Raw genomic sequence first — 11,292 nt, 5'->3', positions numbered from 1 at the left:
ACAGCGAAGAATGGAACGAATCATATTGGGAATAAGACTGTTAGATAAGAAGAGAAACACATGGATTAGGCAACAAACTCAAGTAAAGGACATTCTTATCAAAACTAAAGAACTAAAATGGTCTTGGGCAGGACACATAGCTCGAAGACATGATGACAGATAGACTAAGAAAATAACAGAATGGTATCCAAGAGGAGCTAGAAGAAAACCTGGAAGACAAAGGCGAAGATGGTTCATGAGTTTGTGGGTAGTAAATGGATGTCCAGTGCTCAAAACAGAAGCAACTGGAAAGTTGCTGGAGAGGCCTTCATCCTGCAGTGGATTGAAAATGGCTGATGATGATGATGATGATGATGTGGCTTCATTTATATACGTTAAGGAGTCAGTTGTATCCTCTTTATTAATGTAAGTGTGAGTTTTGGAATCTTCTGCTTTGCTATTGCAGGTGTGCACCTGGCTGGAGTCATCAGCAGCATGCTGATCACTCCAACCAGAACAGATGCTGTTCTGGCAGTTGGGAGCATTCTTGTGTTTAATTTGCTGGTGGGAGATGGTTTGCCTCTCTTTAATAATTTCCCTCAGCTCTTCTAGTTCTGGGAATTCCTGATGGTCCAACCTGTCAAGCTGCACCATCGGTCTTCCCTTATTTGATGTCACACTGTCTGTGGGCCTATTGCCAGGGGCCCTGAACTTTGGGTATTCCATTTTGTTTTTGTTGTAGGTGTGGTTTCTAGAAGAGAGTTGGATAATGGTTGGACCCATGGCTTACTTTTAGGGCTGGGGTGTTTGGTTATTATTTTATGTTCTTTGAAAGTCCTCAAAAGGGATGAAAACTGATGCAGTTTCAGGGACAAGTCTTTTTTATTATCAGTTTTGATGGTGTGGTCCTAGATGGGTATAGATGGTCTTAATGGAAAAACAAGATCAAGCTGATCTCTTAATTCGTATCCAGAAAAGAAGTTGGGCGAAGGTGAGGGGTAAACTAAGACTCCTCGTGGAGGTGGTTGCTGCAACATAGATACGGACACATTTTGCCTCCAATTTTTGTAAATAAATTTGTTTCTAAAGAAAATGGTTTCCTGTTAGAGTTATCAAATGGTGCTGATTCTTTTGAGACTTGTCCTAAGTTTTTGGGTGGTGTAGTTACAGAGAATCACAAGTTGTAGATGTCAGTCACCCACATAGGAATAGGGGGGGGTTGGTGTGACAAATCTTTTTGACAGAAAATTCAATGAAAAGTCTCTTTGGTGCATATGAGGCACTGGGAGGGTATACTTATATGCTGATGATCCTGTTGGGATGGTTATTTCTTTCCCAACAGATCCTGGTGAAAAACTATAGTTCAATAAATTATGTGGAAAGCCCTTTTTCCAAGGTAGTGATTAGGCAGGTATTGTCCACGATGGAATTTTGAGAGTAAGGCAGATATTGGCACAAATAAGGATGCTTTTATCTTAAGGGAAGTCCTGACGAGTGTTTTGAGGTGTTTATTGTTGTAATCCGCTAAGTAGTTACTATTATTATTATTTATTATTATTAGCCATATGGTACAAGGAAGCCTGAGGCTTATGCTGCACCGGCCAAAAAGAAACAAAAAATTTTTTTTTTTTTTTTTTTTTTGGACTGACTAAATTATAATTTAGTCCTTTGGATAAAAGTGAAATCTGGTCCTGCGATAGCGTACAGGAGGAAAGATTTGTAACGTGTTGATATGTCGGTTCGTTGAATACTGGGTGAGGGGGGTGTTCGTGAATTAGCTGACATATTCTGTGGTAGTGGAACTGTTTGAAGCATTAGCAACTAAGGCCATATTGCTCCGGGATATGCGGTGTTTATTCCCTGACCTTTCCGCATCCTCCGTATTTGGTGGTGACGGGCTCGAACCCCGGTCTAATCAAGAAGCGTGTGCTACGCACTGCTGCTCCTTCCCCCTGTGGTAGTACGTTTTGTGTCTGTGGGGGGGGGGGGGTCACCCATGAACTTGGTCGCAAGCCCGCGACAATGTGTTAGAATTCGCATGAACGTGTCTTGACCTCATGTACGCTATCGCAGGACCAGATGTCACTTTTATCCAAAGGGCTAAATTATAATTTACCACTTCGAAAACTACCTAAAAAACAATGCGTGATTGATATTGAATTTGGACTTCGTAATGGTCCACAAAAAGATGTATTTATTCAACAAGTTAACCAAGTAGTGAATAATATAAAAGAAACGCGACTTCCTAAATTGAATACACATAACAGTTCAGCTTTACGAGAACTTCGGGAAAACAAGGACATTATTATACAGAGGGCAGATAAAGGAGATACAGTGGTAATACTAGATAAACCTGATTATATTAATAAGTTAGGTTCAGTTGTTTCAGATACCTCCACTTATCTTGAAGTCGACCCGACACTTCAAGATAAGTGGAGGAAACAAACAATATCTAATGTTGAATACACATTAGATATTGTTTACCAATTTGGTCAATCAATACAATAAAACGTTAACTTCGTATCGAAAAAACGACTACATTACTGTCTCGATAGATGGAAGGAGATGGCCCTGTGGTCTGAGGTGGTCCAGGCCTCATGAACCATCCATGATGAGAACCTTTGTGCTATGGACCGTGTGGCGAGGGTAACGTCAATGTTGCTTTCCCACAGGGTATTGCTGAAGGTAGAAAGGTGATGTGGTTTGTTAAGGACCTCAAATGGAGAAGATGAAAGGAAATCTTCTAATCGCTGTCCATTTTGGGAAACTATGTGACCATCCACCCGGCTATGCCACAAGCGAGATCTACAATTGGCATCCATCGTTACTAGGATTTTGCTGGAAGGTAAGAGAGTTATGACTGACTGGAGATATTCAATATATGGTGCAATATCAGTTCGTGGTCGGCAGTACAATGAGACTACGTGCAGAGAACCTTGTTGGCAGATAATGTGTGCACAAACACCAAAGGGGGTGCATAAGGAGTCGATCTTTGTGACTGTAATTGTAGTATTCCTAAAAATGATGGCTGCCCATGGAGTATTTGTGGTTGTCTCAATGATCCTATATGCGCGAGGGTAGCCCTGTACCCGTCCCTTGTGGGTGTAGGACTCTTGAGCGCAGAGGATATCAATTTCTTCTTCATCCATTTTCATTTTAATTTGTTCGACCACATTTCTGGCTCTTTGGGCATTCAGTTGGAGAATTTTGAGGACGTTGGTGGAATGGCGATTATGGTGTACAGCCATAGTCGGTTTTGTTCTGGATGGTTCTCAATACCCTTAAATAGATTGGACATTTGGCATCCCGGACTGAGTGATTGGGATCCATTTTTGCTGCTTTGCAGTTGGCGCAGTTAGGGGCTCGATTTTTGTTTGGACAATTGTTGTAGGTGTGTCCGCGATCAGCACAGTGGCCACAGGTGAAGTCTTGTCGGGCACAAACATGGGATGTTCGTCCAAATCGGAGACATTTAAAGCACTTGATGGTAGGTATGTGCTCCTTGAACCGGCAAGAGCTCCAGCCGATAAATATTCGTTGTTGTTGGGATAATATTTTCCATATCTTCGGGGAGAGTTCGACTACCCAGTTGCAACAAGTACCCAATCTGGATTTGGTGGAGTACTTGACTTTAAGTTCACTTTGAATTTCATGTCTAGTGATATGATCAGCAAGGTTCCTGTCATATATTTCCTCAAGGAGGTCATCTTTGGAAATTCCTTTTTCGACATCAAAGATTACAATAGATGGGCCTTTTGGTTTGGGTATCTCAGCGCTAAGACCAAGTTCATTTATCTGTGGGATTTGGATAATGTTTTCTGCATCTTTTTTGGAAGCAGTCTCAATGATGATCCCAGAATTACGTATTTTTCTGAGGCTTTTAATTTTTATGGTTTTCATTTGAGGTTTCAAGTTGGTAGTAACAACCTCCTTGACAGCCTCGCTTGAAGTAAAGCAACCTTCTTGGGTCGCACGAAGGATGACTAGGTTTTTTTCTCTATTCTGTCTGGTATTGGGAGGGGCAAATAGCTTATCTGCCATTGGTTGGATCCTCAGCGCATCTGAATAGGACCGGGGGCGCTGTGGCGTTTCACTTGGTTCCCGGTTCTTGGTCTGGTGATAATCATTAACCGTGATATTCGGTGCACTGTCCATAAGGTGGCAGCCAATACTGGCTGGTGGTAAGGCAGTGTGATTGGGAGGATGGGCACTAATTTTTGGCCGCTGTACCATAGCAGCATAGGTTGATTCTGAGATAGGTGTAGGGAGAAGTGCTGGTCGTGTCTGGCGGTTTGATTGTGCTGTCAGATCTGGGAGCAAAGAGTTCTGAGTGCTATGGCTGGTCCGAGCTGGACTGCTGAGGGCCTTTGTCAAAGTATAATTTGTTTCCCTCAGTTGTTCATTGATTGCTCTTAGTTGTTCATTCTGTAGTATTAAGTCATGTAACATTTTCTCGAGGGTACCCCAGCAGCCTGTAACTTTTTGGGCAGCTGGCTTGGTTACTCTGCTTCCTTCAAAGTGAAGGCAGCATTCCATCATGGACCTGAGGATTATAATTTTCTCCAAGTGAGCGCAATCCTTATCTAGTGAGGACTGCATGGAGTTCAGTTCTTCTTCTTGGTTCTCCCAGAGAGCAGCTGAAGGAGAGCAGGTTTTAGTGGATTTCTTGACTTTTATTTTGGGTTTTAGCCATTTTCGCTCAGCTGGAGGGGTGGAGTTGTTTATATTGGTGTCCACACTCACTACCTCCTCATCAACAATAATATTACTATTATTTGGATCCCGTTGCGAGGAAACATCAGTGCCTAACTTAGCTGGTTTGCTGTTGAGCCGTTTAATCAGAGCTGAGTTTGGGCAGGTGTTTTCAAGTAATTCCTCGTTGCTTGAGGTGTGCCGTTCTCTGCATGAAGGGCGCAATAGCACAACTACGGGAGTACTGTTTCCCGTTTGAGATTCAATTTTTGGACATATTATTTAATTTTATTGTTCTTTATTATTACTATTTTATTTATTATCATTTATTTATTATTATTCACCTATTATTATTTATCCATTTATTATTATGATTATTTATTTATTATTATTTATTATTTTTTGAAGTTGTTCAAAACAGCTAGAATTTATAGCCAATTAGCAGGAAGCTTCTTAATGCCAACTCGAAAAACGTAGGTTCGCTAAGTGAAACAATATGGTGGCGAACAAAGGAGACTGGCGATAAACATGGTAAAAGGTAAAATAAACTGCTAGGATCTAAAATAAAGACGTTGTATGTGAGGTGACCAGTTTAAAAGTTTCCTGGGAGAACTTCGTTCCCAGTCAGTTTCACAGTTTACAGGTTTCACTGCCTCAGTGACACTATCGCTACGGCAACCACGTGGGTTTCCATAGGGAAGATACCACGATATATTTCACTTGCTTGTAAAATGGCCTTCCCACATCAAATAAAAGATAAAATTTTACCTGCAGGTAGAGAAAGCGATGCTGCATCCACTGAAATGGTCGTCACAGTCCAGGGAATTGATAATCCAAAGTAGAATCCGTATTTTATGGGAACACTCTAAACATCATTGCAACATAGGGAATGAACCAGGGCGAATCTCTTATAATTATAGTTTCTCATGCCGGGAATCGAACCCGGGCCTCCTGGGTGAAAGCCAGGTATCCTAACCACTAGACAACATGGAAGCGAGAGAGAGAGAGGAATCACCAAGAAAAAGAAGAATGATGATATCCAGCTCAGGACCCTGGGTGTGCCAAGCCCACACTCACCAGTTGTGAGCGGCTGGGGTTAAATGCTAATAAAGAGCAGAAGCTCTTGATTGTGAAAGAGCATCTTTTTTGAAAGAGGGCTGGAGCCAGATCCTTTGTGCACTTGCGGAACATGGTTGCATGTGCTGTTACATTGCACACAATACGACATATTAGAGCTACCTTGCTATGGTCCCTCCGTACCCTGGTGGGCAGGAGCAGTAGTGCGTAGCACACGCTTCTTGATTAGACCGGGGTTCGAGCCTGTACCCACCAAATACGGAGGATGCGGCAGGTCAGGGAATGACCACCGCATATTCCCAACCCTGATAAAGGGTGAGGGTTGGCGTCAGGAAGGGCATCCGGCCATAAAAGTTGCATGCCAAAAACAATAACAACGCTGACCCCATATAATAATGGGAAAAGGCGAGGACAAAAAAAAAAGAGCTACCTTGCTATACAACATACCCAATCTAGATTAAAACAATATACCCCTTTTGGTTGATGATCCCGAAAGCTTTAGGGCTTTCCAGAACTTCTCCTTCTTGGTGTTTACCAGAAGGAGGGAACTTTGAGCAGCTTTATTAAGAAACGAGTAAGTTTTATGTATATAATCTATTTTATATGTTAGAAAATTGATATACAATACTGTATTCACATTTAATTACCTCAGTGGTGGTAGAAAAATGGTGGTTATTGCTGCCTTAATCATAATCTCAGCGCAAGTCAGTATAGATAGAAGAAATTTGTAATTGGGTCAATTTAGGGCGTGAATTTGGTAATTGATTTTCCTTTACCTTAGAATTTGTGGTCTTCAGTTCTTGGATGAATATATATATATATATATGAATAAATGTTCATTTTCTGAATCATCTAGTCTCCTGCTGGTTGAATCTGAGGACCTGAAAATCTGAAAATTAACATTTTCAGAAGTAGTTTTCTTGTTTGTCTGGACTGTTGAAGAGAACCTAAATAGGTGCTTCATTGCTACAGCGAGTACAGTGGAAATCATACCTCTTATAGCTTTTCGTGATAAAAAAATATACATATATGCTTATGTAATTAGTATGAAATTTTAAGAATTGGGCCATTTTTGGGTCTACAGTTAACAGTCCATAACTCCACTTCCATGGCTTCGTGTTCTCCAACTTTTGACCAGATGTATATAAGGGAAACATTTAATTTTATGGGTTTTTCTGCCTCCCTCTGGCAATTAGTTTCAGAGTTATGGATTTTCAAATTTTGACATTTTTAGTGTAATTGTCATGGGAAAAATTGTTTTTCCTGAATAACTTGACCAAATTGTGATTGTAATCTGGCTGAAAATTTTAATAGATTATGTACAATACAGTTCTTCTTTCTATTGTGGATGAATATTTCAAGTCAAGGCCTTGCATGGCAAGTGTGTCTGGAGTATAGTATCATGGATCAGGAAAATGGATATAACATTTAACTGCCACTGAGGATGAAATTTTCAATCTTGAATTTTATATGGCATTCTGCGATCCAGAGGGTCTTTGGACTTTGAAAATGTGGTTGGTGTATGACAAATCGGATCTTAAGTGTGTTCTAGACAAAGTGTGACATTGATTATTAGAAATGTTCCATGGTCAAGTTCCAGTGGTTAGCAACTGCGAAAACCAGCGATCACACAGAACGAGTACAGCTTCATTGAACAATTATTTGACGATAATGAAGATTGTGAAGACTTCCAGAAAATGAGGGTCGAACTATTTAGGCTGCAAAGGGAAGTGGTCTCATTGTGGCGGCTGCTCGCAGTGACAGGTTCTATTCGAAAGGCAAGACAAATTGTCACCAGTTAAACTGACAAACTCTCAAGATGAGTTTAGTGCAAAAGCACCTTTTGTTATATTTTGTTGTTGGTTCTTACATGCTTATTAATTTTTTTTGTCTCAAATATGCTGAGAATATTTTGGTTTTTAACGAAAATTAACTATAATTAACTTAACGGTCTTAACTTAACTATACTGTTTTCTCAGAAGTAATAAGCTTTTGTACTGTGATTTTGCCACTAGTTATTTATTTTTTTTTAAACATTATTTTTTAATTTTATTATTATTTCTTTATTTTATTTTATTTTTTGTTATTATTATTTTTAATGATTAGTTTTTTTTTTAATTATTTTTATTTTAGTTTATTTTATTATTATTTTTTTGCTGTCTCCCAGGTATGGGCAACCTGGGAGCGTGACTGCTGGCACCCGCCAGTATTGCGCTACTTCCGGCGGGTGCGGGAATTTAGCGCGCTGAGCACTGACAGTGAATAATGGATCCAAACCTGCCTCCTCGAGCTTGGGACAAGCATTACATGGCTGGTGCCCAGGTGTTGGCTGCTCGCTAGTTCGAAGAGGCCTGACACTTTTTTTAGGCTGTTTCACAGAGGTTTTGTGCTGTCACAAGTGTTCACGGTGAAGATAGGCATTTGCCTAGGTACCACTCTGACTAAAGAACATAAAAAAAGAGCCCATTGTGGTTCTATCTATCACTTAACCCGCTGTGCATCATTCTCAACAGTAGTAGTAGTAGTGGCATGTGATGCAAGAAAGCAAGTGTATGAGCTTATGCAGCATCAGCCAAAAAAAAAAAAAAAAAAAAAATCACACCATTCCCTCCAAATGCCTGTCCAGTTCCTCCTTAAATTTATTCAACCTATCAACTTCCACAACGACAGATGGAAGTTGGTTCCAGCAATTAACCACCCGCTGGCTAAAGTCAAATTTCCGCACGTCTATTCTATATCTGTCTTTACTTAATTTGAATTTATGCCCCCTTAGGTTCGTAATCTGAAGAAGTGGAAGGATACCATCAGAATTCAGCATGCTCAACCCATTTAAGGCCTTATACACCTCAATCAGATCACCGCGCAGGTGCCTAGTCTCCAGCCACTGCAATTTGCAGAACTTAAGCCTCTCTTGGTAAGAGGATCCCTTCATTCCCCTCACCAATCTTGTTGCCCTTCTCTGTGCACGCTCAAGCAAATCGACATCCTTCCTAAAATGAGGCGTCCAGACCTATACTCAGTACTCAAGGCGTGCCCTGACCATTGCCTTATACAGAGGGACAATCACCTCCTGTTACTGATATAACCTTGAGGTTATATTAGTAACAAGTACACATATAACCTCAAAGAAGGCCTTGAGGTTATATCAGTAACAAGTATACATATAACCTCAAAGAAGGAAGGAAGAACCTGTATACCCCACCCACCTGATATACATGGATGACATCAAGCTCTATGCGGGAACCGAGAAGCACCTCCAGCAACTACTCCAGATCAGCCAAGAATTCAGCAATGATATTAGGATGGAATATGGTCTAGACAAATTCAAGACCCACGGATTGCATCAGGGAAAATTAGTCAACCAAAGCTACCATCAGCAGACTGGTAAAGAGATCGAAGCCAGGGCAGAGTGAGAGGCTTACAAATACTTGGAGTTGATGTAGGCTCAGCAGTTTCAGCAGAAGGAAATTAAGGCCTAACAGACAGAAAAATACCATCAGAGACTCAGAAGCCTGCTGAAAGCAAAGCTGAACGGAGGGAACACAGTTAAAGCCATAAAGACCTATGCAGTCCCAGTGCTAACATACTCCTTCGTGGTCATAGATTGGACTATCACTGAGCTGGATGATATCATGAGAAAGACTAGGAGAATGATGGGAAGTCTCTTCCCGAAATCTGCCGGGAAGAGACTGATAATTGCCAGGAAAGAAGGAGATGGGGCCTGATAGACCTCATTGAGCAACAGAAGACAGCGATAGTAAACCTGAAGGATGACTTCCAGAAACAGACAGCAGCACTCCAGCAGGCCATAAGGAAGATAGACAAACTGTATGTCCCACTCAACATAAGCGAGGAGTCCCTCCAACCAGGAGGCACAAATGAAGCTGGAAAGATGGGCAGAGAAGACATTCCATGGCAAACACTACAATAATCTCCATCAAGGTCACATAGATAAAATTTTTTCCAATGCATTGCTCACGAGCGGGACGTTCTTCCCCGAAACTGAAGGATTCATGTTCTTCATCCAAGACCAGGTAATCAACACCAGGAACTAAAGAAAATACATCATCAACACCAGGAACTAAAGAAAATACATCGCCAAGGAGCCCGGAGTGTTCGATGCCACCTGGCCTCAGAAACGATCCAACATATCACGCGGGATGCAAGGTGATAACCCAGACTGAATACACTCATTGACACGATCAGTTAGGCAGGATAACACATTAGAAGCTAGCAAGGAAATACCAGTTGATCGAAGAAAGTGTACTATGCTACATGTACGAATCCCAGGCAGTACAAGAGACTCCAAACCATAAGCGGTACTGGGACAGCGCCATAATAACGGATAAGACCAACCCGCATAACAGACCGGACATAACCCTAGTGGACAAGATGGAAAAGGCTACCTACCTCCTGATTGGCATAGCGGTGCCCAACACTAGCATTGTCCAGAAAACCCATGAGGAAAAAATTAGGCAGTACACGAACCTGAGACATGAGGTCAAGGAGATGCGGCATATGCAAGCAGTAACGACCGTCCCGATTATCGTGTCAACCACCAAAGATTCTACATACCAGCCTAGCAACAATAGGTCTCCCACAGAACACCTACAAGGAACTCAATGAAGTCGCAATCCTGAACACCTGTAGGATAGTCAGAGAGTTCCTCGACCAATACAGGGCAGGGATGTGATTATTCCCTTGTATAAGGCATTGGTCAGGCCACACCTTGAGTACTGTATACAGGTCTGGAGGCCTCATTTCAAGAAGGATGTAGAGCTGCTGGAACGAGTACAGAGAAGGGCAACAAGATTAGTGAATGGAACAAAGGGTTGCTCTTACGAAGAAAGGCTTAAGTTTTGCAAATTACAGAGCCTGGAGACTAGGCATCGCCGAGGTGATCTGATAGAGGTGTACAAGGCTTTGAATGGCTTGAGCATGCTCAATGCCGATGGGATTCTTCCTCTTGCTCAGAATAATCACCTGAGAGGGCATAAATTCAAATTGAGGAAGGACGGATGTCGGATAGATGTGCGGAAATTCGCCTTTAGCCAGCGGGCAGTTGGTTTGTGGAATAGACTTCCATCGCTTGTTGTTGAAGTTGATAGCCTAAACAAATTTAAGGCTCAGCTGGACAGGTATTTCGAACGAATTGAGGGGTGAAATGGGAGTAGTGGTTGTTTTTTTTTTTTTTTTTTTTTTTTTTATTGGCTGATGCTGAATAAGCTTGCTTTCTTGCATCATATGCCTCTACTAATGCTAATGCTAATGCTAATGCTAATAGTAACACCAGACATTACAATCACCCTGTGTATTTGGTAGCAGCACCTTTCATGGAGTTGAATCCCCCAATCATGGAGAAATAATGTAATAGCAACAATAATAACAATAATAAAGGAGTGGAAGAATATTTGCTGATGCCCTCGAGAAAGTGACAGGTGGATCGGAAAACAAGCTTGGGGGGTGACACAGACTAATAGCATAACTAGAGCTTCAGGCAACGGTGAATGGTTCTTGCACTGCTACTATTGTTACATGGATCAG

At 41.5% G+C, this 11,292-nt stretch overlaps 1 non-coding gene across 1 annotated transcript; it reads right to left on the bottom strand.

Moving 5' to 3' along the window:
- Positions 1-5,591: 5,591 nt before the first annotated feature.
- TRNAE-UUC (transfer RNA glutamic acid (anticodon UUC)) lies at positions 5,592-5,664 on the bottom strand. Its single transcript has one exon. It is a non-coding gene; the product is annotated as a tRNA-Glu (tRNA).
- Positions 5,665-11,292: the final 5,628 nt, after the last annotated feature.

The sequence above is a fragment of the Mastigoproctus giganteus genome, chromosome 4, assembly GCF_048544385.1.
Source record: "Mastigoproctus giganteus isolate SK-2022 chromosome 4, ASM4854438v1, whole genome shotgun sequence".
Lineage (NCBI taxonomy): Eukaryota > Metazoa > Arthropoda > Arachnida > Uropygi > Thelyphonidae > Mastigoproctus > Mastigoproctus giganteus.
The sequence above is the reverse complement of the archived record's forward strand: the minus strand, read 5'-3'. Positions and strand labels throughout refer to the sequence as shown.